At 36.8% G+C, this 23,016-nt stretch overlaps 1 non-coding gene across 1 annotated transcript; it reads left to right on the forward strand.

Annotated features, from left to right (window-relative positions):
- The first annotated feature begins 14,382 nt into the window (after positions 1 to 14,382).
- Positions 14,383 to 14,488, forward strand: LOC133874412 (small nucleolar RNA R71). Its single transcript, XR_009901274.1, has one exon. It is a non-coding gene; the product is annotated as a small nucleolar RNA R71 (small nucleolar RNA).
- Positions 14,489 to 23,016: the final 8,528 nt, after the last annotated feature.

Consider the following 23,016-nt stretch of genomic DNA (forward strand, 5'->3'; position numbering starts at 1 on the left):
TACAACAGTTTGCCTAACAAGCTCTTTCTTTTTCGTTGGACTTTGCAGCGGGCAGTACACTACAAAAAAACATGCAGTTGGCCACGCACATTTCGCCACGTGTACGGACACTGTACACGTGGCTAACAGTTAGCCACGTGTTCCGCGCGTGTTAGATCTGGGTGTAGCTAATTGTACAATTGACCGCATGTACAGTAAAACATATTTATGACAGTTGGCCACGTGTATATAAATACACGTGGCTAACTGTCAGCCACGTGTCACTACAAAAATTCTTGTAATTTGCCACGTGTCTATAGTCGCTATTACTGTAATCACGCGGCCAAATAGCCACGTGTCTTCATGACAAGTGGCTATTTTTACATGAAAAACGATTGGTCACGTGTATTTATTACACGTGTCCAAGTAAATGGACGCGTGTATAAAATACAAGTGGCCATTTGGCCACGTGTAATAAATACACGTGGCCACTTGGACACGTATATCTGTACACGTGTCCATTTGGCCACGTGTATTAATACACGCGTCCAAGTGGCCACGTGTATTTTATACACGTGGCTAATTGTTTTTGAAAATTTGTACACTATAAATTAAATATATATATATATAATAAAAAATATATTTAAACTATACCATCAGGAATTTGGCCACGTTGCCTTAAGCAACGTGCCAATTTGTGCAGGTAGGCGTGCGGGACAATTCCCGCGCACCCACCTGCCCATTGCTTTGAAATATATAATATATATACGTATATAAATTATACTTGGTTTAGAAAGGCATGCATCCTCCGTCAGTGTTCTCTCTCTCTCTCTCTCTCCCTCGCTCTTTCTCTCGCTCTCTCTCTCTCTCTCTCTCTCTCTCTCTCTCTCTCTCTTCGTCACTGCACCACCGGCCTTCTCTCTCTCTCTCTCTCCCTCGCTCTCTCTCTCCATGTCCGTACGTCCAACTAAAAAAAGAATTTAACAAAAATAAGAAACAAGAAAAAAAAAATTAAAAAGGAATTTAACAAAAAAAATTAATTAAATGAAAAAGAAATTAACAAAAATAATAAATAAATTAATTAACAAATAAATTAATTAATTTAAAAAAAAAATTAAATTTCTAAAATTAGCCACGTGTATATTAGTACACACTACAAAAAAAATTGCATTTTGCCACTTGCATTTCGCCATGTGTATGGACACAGTACACATAGCGAACAGTTTGCCACGTATAAATGGCCATGTGTGCGACTCATGTCAGATCTGGTTGTTACTAAATGCACATTTTGCCGCGTTTACCACAATACACGTGGCTAAGTGGCCACGTGTATCATAGTACGCGCGGCTGGCAGTTAGCCACGTGTATTTAGTACACGCGGCTAACAGTTGGCCGCGTGCACTTTAATACTCGTGGTCACTTGGCCACGTGTACTAGAGTAAACGCGGCCAACTGTTAGCCACGTGTATTATTAAATACACGTGGCTAATTGCTGCAATTTTTTTTTTTTAAAAAAAAAAAGAGAAGAAGTCTTCTCTTTTTTTTTTTCACTGGTATTTTCTTTCGCCGGAACTACTTTTTTTTTCCCCTTGCCGGAAACTTCTTCGAGGCCGGCAACAAAATCCAAGAAACTGGATCTAGTTTCATTCTGGCCAAAAAATTACCAACAAAATCCAAGAAATTTATCTAGTTTCATTCTGGCCAAAAAAATTACCAACAAAATCCAAGAAATTTATCTAGTTTCATTCTGGCCAAAAAATTACCAACAAAACACCAAAAAATCACCAACAAAATCGAAGAAATTTATCTAGTTTCATTCTGGCCAAAAAATTACCAACAAAACACCAACAAAATCCAAGAATCACCAAAATTGCCCAGTCGCTGGAAATCACCCAGTCGCCGAAAATTAGATTCAAAAAACCAAAACAACAAAATCAGATTCAAAATGCGGCCGATCCTCCGATCCCTACATCACCGAAACATCAAGGGATAAGAAAGAGAGATCCACACAAGATAGAGGGAGAGAGAGAAAGAGAGAGAGAGAGAGAGAGAGAGAGAGAGAGAGAGAGAGAGAACTCCCTGGATCTCCGGCGAGGGCTAGTGTATCTGGCGAGTTTCTCCGTCACCGACGACGAAAACGAGTTTCTCCGTCCAGTTGAGGCCGGAACGCACGGTGGTCGGGGAGCTGGTCGGTGGTGCTGTGAGAGAGAGAGAGAGAGAGAGAGAGAGAGAGAGAAACTAGATCGGAAATGAGAGAGAGAAACGAGTTTCTCCGTCCATTTATTATTTAATTTTTAATTATTTTTTTTTTCGAAATATTGGCCAAGTGGCGCGGGGGAATTGTCCCGCGCGGAGCACCTGGCCCAGTTTTGGCGACGTGGCTCAAAGCCACGTCGCCATTTGTAATTTTTTACAATTTTTTCAAATATATATATATATATATATAGCAATATATAGTATATCTATATATCTAAATTAAGGTTTAGTTTTGTACAATATAATATACATATAGCATTAAACTAGAATTAGGGGTATATTAGTAAAGTATACAATATTTAACACTTGTAGATATATATGTATAAAATAAAGCAAATAAAGCAAAATTTTATTGTATAAAATAAAGTAGATAATATACATATAGCATTAAACTAGGATTAGGGTCACTTGTAGATATATACATATAAGTATATAAATTAATGTATAAAATAAAGCAAAATTTTATTTCTTGGAAAAAAAATTTTTAGCCACGTGTAATTAATACACGTGGCTAACCGCCATCTAGCCACGTGGCTACAGTAACGGCTACTGTAGCCACGTGTCTAGTTGCATGTTTTTTTGTAGTGAATGGATGATATCTATTTTTTGATTGATTAATATTAATTTCATTCAATTATATGATTGATTTCTCGTATATTTGATATGTGTTATTGGTTTTAATTCTTGACCCATTTCACGTACTTGGTGGCTTCCCATACGTTTTATAAGTTTGTTCATGGATTTCAAAAAATTTCTTTCAAGATTTTCATCTCACCTATTTTTGTGGTTTGTTAGGATTAGATTGCATCTTGGGGGATTAGATTGCATCTTGGGGGAATCATGTAATCATATTTCTGTTGTAATTAGTTTTGTCATCGAATAGCCAAAGGTGGAGTTTGTTAGGTTTTTTTTTTCTAATACCCCAATTATTAATTAGGGTTAAGTGAGCTTTGGATGGGCCTATAGGTTTAATAAGGATTGTTAAACTTCGTTTGAAGAAGAAATCTTGACTTTAGTTTCAGCTGAACGTTCAAAGTAGGATATATAGCCGAACATTTGAGTCAGACCCTAGTGCAGAATGTTTGATTTTGGATGCTCGAATGTTTGAACATTTTTTTTTGTATGGTATAGTTGATCGTATATCAGAAAGTAGAGCTCACGTGTTTGGTATGTATGTCAGATCGTACACCAAACATCCGATTCATACATTGAACGTTCCTGGAAACCCTAATAGTACACGAACGTTCGACAATTAGCCCAAACTTTCGACAGATATCAAAACTGTGTCAAAGAAGTTCATCCTTATCCTTAGATTTTTGGGCCTATAAATACCCCCTCCCTCGCTCTTTCACCTCATTTTCGCCCCTTTCTTTAGTGTGGTCCTAGAGTGAGAATAATTGGTAAAGAGAGAGAATGAGTTTTATTGGTTCTTGTTCTTCAAATGAGGTAACATTCCTAGCCTAACTCGTTTTTGTTATTGTTATTGGGTTGTTATCTTGTTGCTTATCTATTGTTTAGTTAGTTTTCATGTCCCAAATTATGGTTTTGTATCTCTAGTTGGTTTTTGGTTTTATACAAGATTAGCATTTGATTAGTGTATTATGATCTTGGACATATCTTTTTCTGCATGGGTTTATTGCAGGACTATGTTAGAGATCATGTTAATACCTTAGGATTTGCCTAGAAGGGGTTTTGTGGTTTTTTTGTTCAGAAATGGGTTTCTTCCCAGCACCGAACGTTTGACCCTTCACTAGGCGAACGTTTGATGTCGAGACTGAACGTTTGACTCTTCCGTCCGAACGTTTGATAGTCGGGCAATGAACCTATTTTGAACTTATTTAAGGTTTAAGGCTTGTTTAACTCGAGTTTAGAACTAATGATAGGTCTTTTCTCAGATTTCAAAGTGAGGAGTCTCTAAAAGATTTTTATGGAGGAGCTCTACGATTAAGTAAAAAGTCACATAATAAGACAATGAAAATATTGATTTTATAAAAGCATGCATATAAAAGACGATGAATATTTAATTGCATTGTATGATATGGTACATCGGTAAATGCAGGATAACATTCATGGGCTTACTATTATATAAGTTAACCTTATGGTCAAAAAGATTTACTTTTATGTTTGTCCTTGGATCCAATGGTTGTTTTATGACCAGCGCAACCATGTTTGATTGGTTGTCACTATAGACAAACGTCATTAGTGGGGTGGGCCACCCAATTAGTGGTGGACGGTAGGTTTTAACATCTGGGGAACCGGTGTTGTGCTACAAGTCCCTCAGGACAGCGCCAACTCTTCCTAAAGGGGCTAATATCCTGAGTAGACCATATGATGTTGAACTATGACACGTTTCTTTTAATTATCATATATTATATCTATATTGCTGTTGATGCTAAATTTCCGGTATGTGACGTGTCAGCTTCTGATTGGTCTTCGGAATTCGAATTGCTTGGAACAGTAAACCTTGAAGGGATTCCTTCTATGCCCTGCAAGACAAAGGGCCGGCAGGGTTTCCGGCCACGCCCTCTCCGACGGTCAAGTTAGTATGAGCTTAACGAGAAGGAATTGATAGAATTTTTTAGGATCAAGGAATCAGAAGGTTTGCTTATCTTTTTTCTTTCAATTGACCACCTTTTATCTGTTTTTCTTCTTTTTCCTTCCTTTATCCGTACTGCCATTTATTATCCTGAGATGCTCATCTTTTCTCAATTAATTCACTTCCGCGGACCCAGATGGTCATCTCATGCTACAACTCGTGCTTTCCCAAATGGCGGAGGTTGACATCAAGTAGCAGGACCAGTGCTTTTAATGAGGTGATCCCCTCATTAAAGCCCTCATTTAATGTTCTAATCCTCCTCTTCCTCCGTCTGGATTTACCCTATTTGTAGCCGTTGAACTCTGCGCTCTTCCAGGGTTCCCAAAAGTGTCGTTGGGAATTTCCATAACAATTGCATCGTCATGTCATATGATCTTTAAGCTGATAATCTTACCTCATTACTGCTTGTGATTTGTAAACCTTTTGCCAAACCAAAGTTCAATGCATGATAACCTAAACACCATGCGTATTATTACTTACTAAGTTGTGTACTTACGCTTGTATATTTTTCACATATAAAAAATGTGTTGTTGTATAGTTGGAACACCTTTAAAGGTCAGAATTGAGTTGGAGCTCAAGGCTAATGCAGCCGTTTTGTGAAGCGATATCATTTGGCTAACGCTCAAGGACTGATTCTAGGGTTTTAAAGACCACTTATGGTAATTAGTACTTTTTGGTGATAATGTACGCTTAACATATTGAAAAATAAATATAACTCCTAATGTGTGTGTGTGTGTGTGTGTGTGTGTGTGTGTGTGTATAATCAACCAAACATGCAACCAAAATATTGATGCGGAAAATAAAGAATACAGATATTTTGGTGACGAAGTGAAAACTCTTTAAACAAAGAGAAAAATTACTCAGGGGCAACCAAACCCGAAAAATCTACTATTCAGAAGAAACAGTTAGTTACAAGACAGTCATACTCACAAATCCATTACAGTAGTCATACCTTGAACTCTAACATGTACCTATACGTGAGCGCCTCCCAACCAAACCGCTTGTCTGAAGGGTTCTTCAATAGACTCCTTTAACTTAGAGCTCCTCCATAAGCTAGACTTCAATGGTTGACAAATCACACACAAAACTCTAAGAGAGTTAGCGAATATTACAATATCTGCCTAAACACCCTCTCTTAGCACACTCAAAATTGTAAACTGAATTCCTTACAAAATAGCAACCTAGGAGCCATTTTAAATAGGCTTTAGAAAACCTAATTTTACATGAACTCGGATTTCTCTAGGCGGCGTTTGGACTTGATCTCTGGCATCCGGAGCTGCAACTAAAACTTCAGGCAAAAACAGAAGTGTGTCCAAACCTGTAACACTAGTGTCCGAACAGTTGCACAAAGTACTTCCAATGTCCGCAGCCATCGCATTTTGCGTTCGGACATTCATGCAGACAGGTGCTCTCTGTGGTTTGCATCGGTTGGGCCGTCTGGACCTCTTTCGAACTTTTGCTCTAGGATTTCACCGTCTGCTGTGCCATTCAGACCTTCATAGGACTTTGACTTTCTAAGCTGTAAAGTCTCCAGAATATTTCCTTCAACAAGAACTTGCCTTTTGAAGAGATATTACGTGCAAATACTTGTCATGATCAGTCATTTCCATAAAGGATTATATATGTTGCGATATTCTTCTGGAAGACTCTGGAAATATGGTGTCCCTGTTTAAGCAGTGCCTTGATAAGGAATCTTTTTATCAACAGAATAAGAACCAATGAGGAACAATTAATTATACAAAATATTTTTCACATCACAGATCTTTCCTTTCTTGATTAATATTCTGCAATATTTTCACCAATAAGCTCTTTCTTTTTCTTAAAGAATATTCTGAAATATTCTTTCTTTTATTGGATCATTCCTTTTCTTGAGGAATACTTTGCAATATTCTTCCTTACTTGGCTATTTCCTTTCTTGAATAAACCAATTAGGTTTTGACACCGAATTTGCCAATAATTAAAAACCCAACACATATGATGCGTAACTGTTAATTAAGGTTTAATTTGGATCTTTTATATAAATGGTTTGTATAATGTGATTTTATTTAATGTAACGACTCTTAGTAGATGCTCTGGTTATAATTGTTAATGTTGATATAATATTTTAATGTTTCCGCTACGTAGTATTCTCCTTTTGAGGAGTATATATCCCTTAGTCTTATTCCTTATGGAATGAGAATGAGAGGCGAACCATGAAGTTAATTACAAGTTAATTAATTTCTCGGGTCATTACATGATTGGCCTATTTAGTTCCCAAAACAAGTGCCTTTTTTATTATATATGGTTGGGTAGATTTGTACTTAGGATTTGGATTGAAGAATTATTAAGAAAATCGAGTAGAAGAAGCTTTATTATTAGACTCGTCTGCTGGTGTACGAACGAGATACTCAGAAAATGAGTTTCATCTGCAAGTGTAACACCCCGCCTATCCACGAGGAATATATAGTAAAAATAATATTAATAATTTACAAAATTCGAGACCCTTAAAACTATTTACATATAAGGACTTAACAAAAAAATATTTACAATACTTAAAATTGTATTCAAATTACACTTGGTCAGAGTATTTTACAATAAGTTGTAAGTTTACTTTGCATGTTGTTTGGTCTTCTAATTACAATGATCTCCTGGTTTTGATAGCACCAAATTTCTTTTACCTTTGACGTGTTCAAAGGATTTTCACTTCGCCAACAAAATCTTGTATTGTTAATGTCTGATTGGTTTTTGGTTGTGATGTTTATGTGCTTTTATCTTTCAATAATTGTATCTTGTGATATTTATTGTTATTGTGTGGTTGATTTGGGGTTTGAACCCAATTCGTAGCACTTTAAAATTGCTATTAGTTTACAAATGTACGATTTTTAGCAAAGTAACTTTTATAGGTGATTTCTATAAAGTCATTTAATGTATGTTACGAATAAGATATGAAATATTCAGGTTATCACACACTAGCTAGTTCCAATTGTCTTGCTTATTGGGCTTGGGCTCATCATTCCACTGGTAAACATTGTTTACAGATATAGGTCAAATCAGTGTCAGGCGATAGGGCAGTGAAGGTAAGATCAGGAGCTCCAGCTAGCAATAGTCATTATAAGGTATAGAACAATGAATGATTACAAGTGAGCAATATGATGTATAGTTGATAAGTATGAGAATTATCGTAAGGGACTCTCTCTCTCTCTCTCTCTCTCTCTCTCTCTCTCTCTCTCCTCTAGAGCCCCTCCCCTGTGAGCATGGTTTTCACTGGGAGGGGGTGGCCTCACTCCTCCCCCTCCCGGTGGTGATTTCCCTTTGGCTCTTCGTGAGCCAGGGTTTTTTTGTTCCCCCTGGCTTGTTCCAGTGGGGTTAGTTTTCTCCCAACCATTAGGGTTGTGGAGCTTTTGTTCCCCCAGCTAGATCCGGTGGTGACTGTGTTTCTCTTAGCTTTTAAAGCTATGGAGTTTGTTTTATTTTGCTTTGTTTTTTCTTCTAGTCGTTCTCTAACAGGAAGGTTCATCTTGAGACGTCCAGTAGGGAGCTTGTTATCATTCATGTCGCTGGTGGAGCGCTTGGGCGGTTTTCATCTTTCTTCTATTTTTTGATGCCAGATCTTCTCTTTTCTATCGACTTCTGAGAGACACGCGCCACTCAGATGGATACACCGTGGTTTTTTGGTCCTACTATTGTTTGCAGCGGTCGTGTGGGTTACCGGTGACCGGCGCGTGAGGGAGATTTTCTTCTTAAGCTACACGTGATGGTCACGCTCTGTCTTTTTTCGCCGTGCAAAGGTGGCGCCGAGAGACGGGGAGGCCGATCTGATGTTTGGGAAGCTCCAGGGGTGGGGTGTGTCGTACACGCACCGGCCTCTAGCGATAACAGTGACCCTACTGCTGGCTTGGGTTGATTTTCTATTAAATGTGTGTTTGTGTATTCCTTTGTTTCTATGTATAGTCTGCCTATGTATGGCTCAGATTTTATTGGAATTTTTATTGTAAGGGGGCTTAAATGTAATTCTAGTGAGATTTGTGATTTAGCTTAGACAGCTATTTTTTTAAGTCAGATCCATCTGGCTTAAAGTGTAGGGGAGTCTGTCCCTCTATTCTCAAGTTGTATGCCTCCAGGCTTTCCAGAATCAATGATAGCACATGCTATTTGTTCAAGAAAAAAAAAAAAAAAAGAATTATCGTGTAAAAATAATGCTCATAGTAATATACTGTTTTTATAGCTCTCTTGAATCATTTTGCAAAGTAGTAGTTAAAGTTTCAAATTTAAAATATATATATACACACACTCGATTTTATAATAGCTCCCGGAATTTTCAAGTGCACTAATGTGACCCATCAAACTACCCAGGTGTGCCAAAAAAGCTACTTTTTTTAAAAAAAAAATTAAAAAAATTTTAATTTTTAATTTTTGAAGTTTTTAATTTCTTTTACTTTTTAGTTTTATATTATATATATTATTAAGAGTGACATGTGTGTCGTCATTTTATTGATTCTAACGTGGCAAACTAATTGAATTTGTCAAGTGTTTTGACGAAATTTGACTGCAGGTAATGGCATTTTTGGCACACTTCTAGTTTTTAAGAGAATATGGGTATTATCGAAATATTTAGACAAAAGTGGCACTTTTGGCTCAATTTGGTAGTTTGATGGATCACATTAGTACACTTGTAAATTCAGGTGGCTATTCTAAAATAGGATGTTAGTTCAGAGAGTTTTTTAATATTTTTCCCTAAAAAAAATATAGCAATTTCCACTCCAATATTATAAGGTAATAAGCATCTAATGCTAAATGTAATTAATAATGCATTTATTAATTTGATAAGGACGTTACAGTTGTGGTAGTGAGAAGCATATTTAGCTGTTTTACATATAAAAATTGAAAAATAAAGACTCCTAATTAACGTGTGTGTGTGTGTGTGTGTATGATCAATTGTGCAACAAAATAGTAAATGCGGAATTTTTACAAAGACAAATATTTTGTTGATGAAGTGAAAACTCTTATCAAGAGAAAAATCACTCCAGGGCAGCCAAACCCAGGAAATCCATTATTCAGAAAACAAAGCTAGTTACAAGGCAGTAGCACTCACATATCCCGATGCAATAGTTGTACCTCTAACTCTAACACGTACTTATACGTAAACTCTTCCCAAGCAGACCTTTTATCTGAAGGGATTTTCAATGGACTCCTTTAGCTTAAGGCTTCTCCCTAAGCTAGACTTCAATTGATCAAATTACACAACATAAAACTTTAAGAAAGCTAACAAATCTAATAATCTCTGCCTAAACACCCTCTCTTAGCACAAAGGAATTCAATGTCGAATTCTTACAAATAAGCAGCCTATGAGCCTCTTTAAATAGGCTTTCGAAATCCTAGCTTCTAGAGTCCGGACCTGCAACAAAAACTTTGAATAACCACTGAAGCGCGTCCGGACTTGCAACCCTAGCATTCGGACGATTGCATAAAGTACTTTCAGCGTCCGCAGTCATCGCATTTGCGTCCGAACCTTCATGCAAACTTTCGCACTATGTGGCTTACGTCTGCTAGACCGTTCGGGACTTCATAGAACTTTTGCTCTCTGTGGCTCGCATCCGCTGAGCCGTTCAGACTTTCATAGGACTTTTGCTCTCGGTGTTGAGCGATTGGACATTGGTATCCGAGCGTTTGGACGGGTTGTAGGGAAAACCGACTTTTTGAGCTGTAAAGTCACCATAATATTTCCTTCCTAGGGATATTCTGTGCAGATATCATGTCTTGATCAGTCCATTCCATATTTGGAATTAATATTATGTAATATTCTTCTGGAAGACTCTGAATTACGGTGTCCCTGATGTAGTAGTCCTTAAAATGGAAGTCCCTGTTATGAAAATGTTTTTGTCAACAAGAATGTAGCTAATAAAAATAAACTAACAGTAGATCCACATATTGAAACTGATAATTAGTGGACTAACTTAATTTCTCAAACATTCAACTCGACAACTGACTTTACTGTGTATGTAGATAGATAGATAGATAGATTGATTCACTAGGTTTTGTGACATGTATTGATAAAGTTTTAAAAACATGTTTTAGACTTTAGATTTTAATTATATTTTCAGGAAAACTTCAATTTACTCCCATGAAGTTGTCATCGATTTGCAATTCTACCATCAATATTTCAATTTTGTTAATTGCACACCATTAAGTTTCAGAAATTTTCAATTTAGGGATTCCCTCCAATTGATCCATATGAAATAACAAAAGTCGCCCCACGTGCCACACACGTGCGTTTTTTAGTTCTAATTTACCAAAAATGCCCCTATTTCTTTCCAAAACGCTGTGTTTGAAGCACTGGAAGGCCTCGTGGAGCCCATTCTTCATGAACGTTCACGTACTACCTCGTCTCCGGCCCATTCAACATGCGTATCTTCGGTGATATTCCTCTAAGCTTCGAATGCCAAGCGAAATTACGAGCTTTCGGGATGATCACGATCTCGCCAACCCACATCGAAACCCATCCGAAAACACTATTGACGCCTTTTGATCAAAATGTTCTGGAGGATCATATCATTCCGAAGGGATGGGCCACCTTATCCACATCATGGAGCTCGGCAAACGCCTCGTGACTAATCACAACTTAACCCTCACAATCTTCGTTGTCACTTCTCCCATGTCGCCGGCAGAGTGTGATGTTATCCAGTCCTCCATGAGCCCGAAACTCTTCAACATCGTCCAACTCCCACCGGTTGACATCTCCGGCCTAGTTGACGCAAACACTCCAATTGTTACACAACTCTCAGTGATGATGCGTGAAGCCCGGCTAGCCATTCGTTCCGCAATCTCTGCCTTGAAGCCCCGACCAACCGTGCTTATCGTTAACCTATTTGGAACCGAATCTTTTCCCATAGCTGATGAACTTGATATGCTTTAGTACATTTACTTCCCTACGAACGCATGGTTCCTTGCTTTGACCATATATGTGCCGTTACTCGACAAAGAGGTGGAAGAAGAGTATGTTGACCAAGTAGAGTCATTGAGACTCCCCGGTTGCAAGTCGGTGCGACCTGAAGACGTGGTTGACCCAATGCTTGACTGAACTAACCAGCAGTATGTTGAGTACGTAAGAATAAGGTCTGAGATCCCAATGAGTGACGGGATTTTGTTGAATACGTGGGTGGATCTAAATCCCACAACACTTGTTACGCTAAGAGGTGACGGTCTCTTGGTGTTATGTGGTAGCAGTTGGAGGGCTTTTAGCTGAATGTGGGATACAGCTGGAGACCAGTCTGTAGTAGTGGAACGACAACGTTTTTGGCTAGGTTTGTGATTGGTGCACAACTAAATTTACCATTAATGGCCTGATTAGACCTACTCTCCATTACAAAAGCAAACATATATATGCAGCAAAGTTGATTCCTCAAAGGAAGCATAAAATAATATCAAATGAAGAAAAAGGTGCATGCATGGAAAACGCTCTAGTGTTTATCGTAGGAGCTGGGCCTTCTGGGCTGGCAATGGCAGGATGCCTAACTCAACGATGAATGCTCCGACGCTGTAAGAGAAAGTGGTCCATAGTAATGTGTAACTCTCAATCAAGGAGAGACCAATTATTAGTGGCGGCTTGACGAGGATGGAAAGGTCACAGTACTTTTGCTTCTTAATAATTCTCACTTTTTTGTCTCTTTGATGCCCAACTTATGGTGAGTTTGCTCCATTTCTTTTGTTTTTGGAACCTAGACATATCATATGAGGAGGAGGATGATCATCATGAGGTAATTCCTTTGATATTCATACGTAACACTAACACATTTTTGTATTCTTTTTTAGTCTATTACTACTGTTCCTGCAATCTTCAATGACAGGCCTTAATCCTAAGTACTGCATATCACAATAGTACTACCCCAGTACATACTGGTTTCATATCCATTGAGTTCCCAACCACTAATTTTTCTCTACAAATTATGCCACGTACGTTAGGATCCTTGTCTTTTGTGGTCAATCTCTGTACGTGTTCGTTTGTTGCTGCATGTTGACAAAGCCATGGTATTGGGCCACTAGCTTCTTGTTACTTACGAATGCCACCAAATGTTCCAAAACCAGATATTTACAAAGCTCAAGTCAATTGCTATATATCCAAATGTTGACAAAACTTTGTGTAATTCTCAATCTAAGTGTAAGTAATGTGTAACTCTCTCTTTCTCTCTCTCTTTCGAAATGGGTTTCCTTGTTCTATGTAGGGTCTTTGTTCAGTACAGAGAGGTAAAGACCATGCTCTGTTTTAGACCCCCAAAACAGAGCACAAAGACTAAAGACCATAAATGCTCTGCCGGGGACAACCATAGGTGAAGTTTCCAAGTTGTTTATATGGTATTTCTTAAGTCCTTATACAATTTTTCTGAGCAAGCGAGACAAAAACAATAGACACAGGAAAGAATTTTGACACCATGAGAACTCTTTTTAAACTCTGTGGCTTCATTAGCATGGCGAAGCGCCAATGGAAGTACTCCCACTGATGTTTGCCACTACATTCCCTCTCAAGAAAACATGGTCGACGTTGGGAATCACCAGGATTATACACGTACAACTTGTGTTTTACTTGGGTGTTATTCCAACATTATATTCTAACCATGCAAATAGAACCGGACCTTCTTTGTGCCTCAAGGAATTTTGTGGTGGAGTGTGGTGCTTCAGTAAACACTCCCTTACCCTTGGCAAGTTTTGTCTTTTCTAATTGCCCTATTGGTTCGGTCTTTGTCTCTCCCACCTTTGGATCAATGATTACCTCTCCACTCCTAGGATTAATAACAGGTGGACTAGAACACTTCCCTATCTCTCTTTCATTAAAGGACTTAGCTAGTTGTCCAAGTTGGACTTCTAGCTTTGCTATAGACTGAGAGTGAGAATTCAGAATTTGAGTCTGTGACTCAAATTTACTGAGACTAGACAACACCTTTTCCTCAAATGTAGAATTTCTAGAAGGTGGAAAGGCTGATTGCTATTGTGGGATGGGAGGACTACTATTAGGTGGCGGCTGATAAAATTGATGGTTGGACTGCTGATATGCTTGGTTTTGTAGTCCATTATATTGTGGAACATTAGGCCGCCACATATTACTATTGTTTCTCAAGGCCGTGTTATTAGAATTATTAAAATGATCACTAACCGGTTTAGAGTAAACTGCGTTCATATGCTCAAAAGGAGGCTCAGAAGACTATCCAACAATAGGACAATTTCTGGCCTGATGTGATGGATCAGAACAAAATGAACATGCATCATGTGGTGTGTGTACATAAGATGCGGTTGCAGGAACAAATCCATATGCAAGTAACTGATCTAACTTTCTAGATAAGGCATCCACTTTGGCATTCAAGTCCAAAGGTTGGGATACCTCATAAAGAGTTTGGCTCTGAGCGTTTGTCCTACGACCGGATGATGAATGGTGTAAAGAATTTTCAGAAAGATTTTCAAAAAGTGTCCATGCATCATCCTCACTGTTCAACATAAAAGTACCCCCACATGAGGCATCTACCATCTGTCTATGAGGCTCAGTCAAGCCATCATAGAAGCACTATACAAGCTGCCACTTGGGAACAGCATGATGTGGACACTTTCGTAAAAGGTCATTCATCCTCTCCCAAGTCTCGTGAAAAGGTTCTCCCTCTATCTGTGAAAAACCAGTTATGGCTTTTTGTATATGATTGGTCTTCCCTATGGTAAAGTATTTCTTAAGGAACCCGTGTTGCCTCTGAGCCCAAGAAGTAATGGAGTTAGTATCTAAGAAAGTCAACCAATACTTAGCTTTTTCTTTTAAGGAGAACGGAAAGAGGCGCATCCTTAAAGCATTCTCTGTAAAATTTTGCAACCTTATGATGGAGCAGATTTCAATAAATTCATCTAAATGCTTATAAGGATCCTCAGTATTAAGTTCGTAAAATAATGGAAGCATTTGAATGAATCCGGACTTAATTTCAAAATGAGCTACCGTAATGTCTGTCAACTGAAGGCTTGAAGTAGGTGTGCATGTCGAGGGAACATAGTGGTCCCTCAACAACACAAGCTTTGGTTCTTTAGCCATTGGTGATTTAGAATTGGCTCTTAGACGTGAGTTCTGTTTGGATCTACTTCGTCCAGAAATCCGCTCTAAATTTGGGTCGTATGGAAAAATAGGCAATGATAATGAACAACGACCAAACATACACCAACAAAATTTAATCTATATATACAAGGTACAAAAAAGAAATGAAATGAAAAAGGAAGAAAACTAACCGCCTCTGCAGTGAGACAGTGCAGCAACAGCTGGGGTGCTACTGTAGAAAAATTCGCTCGATCGAATGTTTGGTCGATCGATCGAAATTTTGATCGATCACTTTTAAAGTCGATCGATCGATTCTCTGCAGAAAAGAAAAATGCAGAAAATAAATCTAAAACAAAACTAAAGTCTAAATATGCACAGGACAGTAAGACATTAAATGTAGGTTCGGTTTAGAGTCAACAAAAAAACAGTGCTGCTCAAAACAAAAATCGATCGATCTAATCTTATGTCGATCGATCGAAAATTTAGGTCACAAAAATCGATCGATCGAATTTTCTGCAGAAACAGAATTCTGCAGAAAACAGACAGAACCAAATTAAAACACCAAAAACACTAAAAATAGTTTTTATACAGAACCAAAAACAGCTTATAAACAGAAATTACAATATGTACTAAATCAAACTAAATACAATCCTAAATATCCTATAAACAACCGTTAATCCCCGGTAACGGCACCAAAAATTGGTAGCGGGCTAACCGGCTACGTGAATTTTACATTTATAAGTTTACCACTCGCAATAGTACGAATCAATTGTACTATAGTAAGGGTGATCGAACCACAGAGATTATTGGTTGTTTTGCGTAATAGGATATCTAAAGGAACGTATCTAATTTAACTTAAGAGTAAAGGTTGTAGAATTGAAGCTACAACAATAAGGTGAAGAAATGAAAGCGGAAAATGAAAACAAACTTAGGGTATTGATCTTATCCAATCCTCAACCAATGAAATGCTTAAAGTCTATATGGATCTTCCTAACATGCATGATATGAGCGCGTAATGGGCGTCAACCATTACGACGACCTCAACACGGAAACACTTTCGTTAAGACGTAATCATAGAGCACCTAGTTTCACATTAATCTACTCAACGTAAAGATTAAACTATAATTGAAAAACATTTACTCTACCAAAGGTGTGGAATGACTAATGCTTCCTAGCTTACTACTCTATAACACATCCTAATAAGCATACACAACACATGAATACCATTTTTAGGCCACAATGATAAGATATCTAGTTTCATACCAAACCATTTCACATAAAGTTTAAACTACAATTGAAAAACATTTTAGACTACCAAAGATGTGAAATGATTGGTGTTCCCTAGCATACCCTATAAGGAACTCTAATAAGTAAACACATATCATGTCAAATAGCATCATTGCACAATACATCATTCTCTTTCAAAAATGTTGATTTTATTCATGAAATCAAGAAAACTCATAGACAAGTACAACTCTTTTCCATGAATAAATGGATTGGAATATTGAAGACAAAACTTTTTAGCATAAGTTTTGAAATCCTCTAGCCTTACACAATCATCAAACATATCAAGAAAAACTCAAGAACATCAAGAACACTCCATGACTTTTGGAAAAGATTTGATCAAACCCTAAGATAGAATTTAGCTAGACATGAAGTAAACTAATCTAAGCATGAAATTAAAGGAAAACAGTAAAAGAACATTCTAAAATTGAACTAAAACAGTAGATTAAAACTTAAGAAATTCGGATTACAAGCAAAGAAAATAAACCTAAGCTAGAACATGAAGAACAAAGGAAAAACAACAAAGGAAACAAGCTCTCTGGATTTCGGTCCAGAGAGTAGCATCAAAGTAAACTAGAAATACAAGAAATTAAGTTGATACACCTGAGCAAACCCAAAATCCCCAAAAGATGAATGTCTAAACCTAAATCCCTAATCTCATATATATAGAGAATTGGATTTACAAAAGACCATCAAGAATTAATTCTAGCCACACAAACAGAGCTGGTCGGCATCCATTTCTGTCCACAAAATTCAACTTATGATTTGAATTGCATAAAGAATTCAAAAGATCTTGAAATATCTGATTTTCTGGAAGACAGAGAAATCGATCGATCGATTATATAGTCGATCGATCGCATTTCGCTTGATCGACTTTTCTTCGACTGATGAACTTCGATCGATCGATTATAAAGTCGATCGATCGAATTGCCTTGGTCAATTCTTCAACTAACAGGAACAATCTCGAACTCTAGAAATGACTAAAATAGCCTTGATGTATTTTCAGGTCTAATTCAAGTATTTTGAATTAGATTTCAATTAAGACCTGAAAATAAGACAAAACACAAAAACTACAACAACACGTTATATATACAACAAGAACTAGGTTTAACAAATGCAAATTAAGGGGTCTTGAATCGAATAATTCAAGACTTATCATGGGTTGCAATTAACAAAATTGAAACATTGGTGGTAAAATTGCAAATTGGTGACAACTTCATGGGGGTGAATTGAAGTTTTCCCTATATTTTCATTTCTTTAATTCTCTCTTTGTCTTTAGTTTATATAAAAATATAGAATTACATGGGAAATTGACATATTCTTTTGAAGAAGGACTTAGTGTTAGGGATCTATTTTATTGTATATTGGACAATGATACGTTATGTACGTATGAAAGATGTTAAGGGTAAAATTTGAAAGCAAAAAAAAAAAAATAATAATTAATTAAATTACAAAAAAAAAAAAATAATAATTGCACCATTGGTCCATATGGTATGCCATAATTATTTTTTAATCCATATGGTTCAAAAAGTTCATGGGAGATCCTTGTGGTAAGCAATAATTACGTTTTACTCTATAGGTCGATTTTCTATCCACCAATTTGACGGAATCTGTTAACCATGCACGTCAGACCCAGTAAAAAACTGACACGTGTCCATTTGAATAAAAAAAAATTATTAAAAAATAAATAAATAAACTTATTTAAAACAAAAACAAAAATGGGGAGGGGTGGCCAAGAGCCACCCCCAGAGGTTGCCAGGGGTGGCGCGCGGCCACCCCCAGCCTTTGGGGAGGCTGTGGCCACCCAAAGAGGCGGCCGCACGCCACCCCCGCCACCTCTGGGGGTGGCCACGACCTCCCCAAAGGCTGGGGGTGGCCATCGGGCGACCGCGCGCCACCCCCGGCGACCTCTGGGGGTGGCGCGCCCCACCATTGGCTGGGGGTGGCCCAGCCACCCCTCCCCATTTTTCTTTTCTTTTTTTTTTTTTTTTAAAAAAAAATTATTTATTTATTTTTTAATAAATTTATATTTTTTTATTCAGATGAACAAGTGTCAGTTTTTTACTGGGTCTGACGTGTATGGTTAACAAATTCTGTCAAACTGGTGGATGAAAAATCGACTCAGGGAGTAAAACGTAATTATTGCTTACCACAAGGACTTCTGATGAACTTTTTGAACTATAGAGAGTAAAAAATAATTATGGCACACCACAGGGACTAATAGTGCAATTATCCAAAAAAAAATTAATTCTAAGCTTGTATGATCGAATTCTGAGTTAAAAATATCAACAAGTAATTTTCTTATTGACTTCTGACCATGAATATGATCGAGTTCATATTCAATCAAATTCGAACTCAAATAGAATATTAAATCCAATGGTTAATATTCTAACTCAAACTCAAATAGACCCGGTAGTTGAGTTTGACCCGTTGGCAGGTTAGGAGCATGAAGTTTGACCCACAATCCCGATTGACAATTTTATTATTATTATTATTATTATTTACGTAAATTGGAAAAAAGTTACATGGGTCAAAATACGAAAAATTGGTGGGCACTCATACAACAAATTCAAAACAAAAATACTATACAAAAAATACAACCAAATAGGCAAATAGTTAGAAAATGTGCCAAAAAATGACTCGGTTATCTCTATAAGGACCGCAAAAAGCGATAACTAAAATGATTCAGCTTAACAAGCTTATATCTATTAGCGGAAACAATCCGGAAGAAATTCACTATCAAAAGATAGAGTACAGACTGTAGCAGAGAGATAACTACTTAAAACCCAAAATTCTAATACACCCAAATCTCACTCTCACACAAAAGAGATCTATTTCACTCAAAACATATTTAGCTCTTTTGAATATTCAAAATGATGATCCCAATCAAATTTTATTAATCTTTATTGACGTTTGCAAAACAAGTAGTTAACACTTGACAAACATTGTAAATTCAAGAACAGTTGTAGAAGCAATTGCAACTGTAATGGCCAAAATTGGTCGGTGTGCATACTCCATTGCCATTGTGTAGTTTCAAGCAATCCCTCCGACAAATTGAAAGGTTACAATTGGCACGATTCAGCACAGCATTACATCTATGTTGGCCATCCGCTTGGGGCACTATGAATACAGCTGCATAAATCAATAAAGAGATTTAAGTACGTCCATACCTCAACCTTAATTTGAAATGATATGACAAATACGTGCATGATACATGAAACTGTGAGAGTATATATGCTTTTTTATATTTGGATTTAACAAAGCATAGAAGATATATATATTATAGAATTTTGATATATATATCAGCTTTATAAGTACTAATAATTAAAAACAATGCAAGTAGATACCTCCAAAAACAAGGAAAATTAGAAAGAAATGGGAGAAAGAAAAAGTAGCCATCGTTGCAAGTTGTGAGGTATGATGGAATTATATCTGTTTTTTGAATAAGAAACGCAGTGTATAAATAGAGGATTCACTTAGGAATAATGACATGCATCAATAACTAAAATTTAATGCAAAAATACAAAACAATTAAGTTGTACATATTTTCTTCCTTTAATAATTAATTAATCAGATATGTACATTTAATTGTTGGAGACACAAATTCAAGTTTATTCCTTCTATAACCCATTAACCTAATCTGTCATATTGCAAGCTTGTTCAAGATTAATTCCTTTTATAACCCATCATTGCATGCGTCAATAAACAAATTTTAATACAAAAATGCATAATATATAAGTAGCATATACTTTATTTCTTTTAGGTTTAAAGAAAAGGCAAAAAAAATATCATATCCATAAAAGGTACTTTATTGAATTTGGTTTCTGTTTATTTTGTAATGAGTAATGCTATTTAGTAGACTGCTATACGACTTTCATACAACTAAATAACATGGCAGTGAAAATCAACCATTAGATTAGGCCTAGCTTGTAAAAGAAATGAAAAAAATCAAGGGCTAATTTTCACAGCCACATCGTTCATTCCAGTTGTATGATGGTCTATTAAATAACATTACTCTTTTATAATTCGATGGTGGATTTGTCGCAGAAAATGTACAATATTTGCACAAATGTGATTAAGTGGTTTTTCTACGAATAAATGAAATTTAAGAAACATGCTAAAAAAACCATATTCATTTTTTAAGATTCAATAAAGTGGACCCCGGGTTGGGTCAAACTGAACTGGGATGCAGCGGTTTCCTCCTCTTCAAATAAAATGGGGGTGGGTGTAGTAGCGCATAATGAAGGGGGCAATTTTGTGGCCGGTCTGACAGCATCTTTGCCGCATGTTTGGGATCCACTGATTGCAGAGATACTAGCAGCATGGGGAGCGGTGGATTTGGGGAGAGAGTTGGGTTATCAAATGATTGTTTTGGAGGGTGATTCCATGATTATTGTCAAGGCTCTTAATCAAGATTAGTCTTGTTCAAGGAGCTATGGACAGATGATCGATGACATTCGGATTCGTTTACTCACTTTCCCCTCTTTTATTGTAAGTCATGTAGGCAGAAAAGCAAATTATGTTGCCCATTGTTTTGCTCAACATGCTTTGTATTTGAGCTTTGATTTGGTATGGAAGGAGGAGGGCCCTTCTCCTATCCTAAATATTGTAATGGCTGAAAAGCTCTTCTCTGATTAATGCAAAGCTATCTGATTCCCTTAAAAAACAAAAAGTGCAATCATTTGCAAATGAGATATGATACGTTTACAACTTCTATACAACTATTGTAAAACTCTAATAATTTTTTTTTTTAACTAACTATTGAATCTCTTTTCCTACGTGTGGGTCCTACATATTCAATGGTGGATTTTTTTTATAAAAAAAAAATTGTTAGAATTGTATAAAAATTGTAAAAGTATCCTATCTCTTTGCAAATATATATAACTAGTACTTGAAAATTATAAGCCATAAAAAGATAAAGATGAACAGAATACCACATCTTCTATGAATAGTTAAATGATCATGAATTTAAGTGTAGATTAGAGTGTCATCTTGATAAGAGGTGTAGATAACATTATTTGAATTATTTTGAAGTCTTAAACTTTGATTGTATTTTTTTTTTTTTTTGTAGAGTCCTTGCAATATAAAACTTGTATAGTTTGACATTTATAAATGAGTAATGTTATACTTCACATAATAATTACACGAGACATGTTAAATGCACATCTCTTATACATCTTTTATGCATCACTTTTCTAAATCAACCATTGGATATGTAGGACCCACATGTGGATCCTTATAGGTCTTACAAATCCAATAGTTAATTTAGAAAGAGAAATGATCCATACACTCATTTCTCACAACAGCCTCACAACAAGCTGATGTGGCTGGTAATATTTTATTACTTTTTTTGTTTTGTTTTCTTTTCTTTTTGTAAAAAAATAATAAAATACTACTAGCCACGTCAGCTTGTTGTGGGGCTGTTGTGAAAAATGAGTGTAGGGATCATTTCTCATTTAGAAAAGGGATTTGATTGTTGCACTACACCATCACAACAATTGTACAACAACCCCTCACATGAGGGTGGGTCCAGTATGTAGGACCCACCCTCATGTGAGGGGTTGTTATGCAGTTGTTGTATTGGATTTTCCTTTAGAAAAATTATGTACAAAAGATGTACAAGAGATGAACAAAAATCATTTCTCTAAATACATTAGGCTAACGTGGCATGAGTTAGTAGCTTGTTATTTTTTTTTTTTTATTTTTTTTTTTAATTTTACAATGAGAAATGATTCTTGTATATCTATTGTACGAGAAATGCTACAGAACCCGAATATTTTCCTGAATTTTTGTTCCAAACTGATGTGGAACCAACTGTGCCAATTAAAGAAAAAAACCAAAAGAAATGGCTTTTTTCTTTTCTTTTTTTGCTACAGTAAATTTCAGGAAAGACAGCCTGACGTGATAGAAATGTAAAAGTAATTTTCGTCTCTCACTCCAAGCGACTGGATGCCATTTTCGTCTCTCTCTCCAAGCTGCTCCATTTTCACTGATTTTCGCCTCTCTCCAAGTCTTTCTGCCATTTTCGTCTACCTCTCAAGCTGCCATTTTCGTCTTATTGGTGTGAACGTCTATATTCAACAACGTGGAATGTCTGCTAGTGTATTTTGCGTTACTCTATTTTGAGTTAAGTTGTTGCATGTTCTGATGTAATAGGCATTCTAGTAAATTGTTGGAGAGTTATAAGCTTCATTAAGAAACACACCCAAACTCACGCATACCAGGAAAGCACCTGGAATTGGCTGCTAAATAAACAGCCTCCCCCCAGTACAGCCAAAAAACAAACACTTTGCATACAAGAAAATAGAGCCACAAATAAAACCCCCCAAAAAATGACAACAAACCCATTCTACAGAAAATACAGAACAACCAACTATAAAAGAAATTACAGGATAGTTGTATTAGACTCAACTTAACAATATTGAAGGCCCAGACGAAAGTCTTTTAGATCTTACCGTGGCGAACAGCCGGCCGTTCAGGGTGATCATGGTGGTTCTGGGGCTTAGAGTGGGGTCAGTGATGGTGGTTTTAAGGGGTTGGAAGCTAGATAGCTTTGAGAAGAAACGTTACCCACTGTTCTTTTTACGGCATCAAATAGCAAACCTATCAAATGTATGCTTTAGACAACTTTGAGTATAAAGACGTTGATGTTTGAATTAAAAGAAACCCAAAAAAATCAGGGCCATTCATTAAATTTACTGTATATCTCAGCCGTCCCTCTTCGAGTGGCAGTTGGTGCGAGGTGGGCTGCGGCTTTTTTTTTTTTGGCCATCTTTTAGTTTCATTGAAAATGAAGCAACTTTGAGAGGGGGACGAAAATGGCAGAAAATGAAGCTGCTTACACTTGGAGAGAAACGAAAATCAG

This window comes from Alnus glutinosa, chromosome 7 (assembly GCF_958979055.1).
Source record: "Alnus glutinosa chromosome 7, dhAlnGlut1.1, whole genome shotgun sequence".
Lineage (NCBI taxonomy): Eukaryota > Viridiplantae > Streptophyta > Magnoliopsida > Fagales > Betulaceae > Alnus > Alnus glutinosa.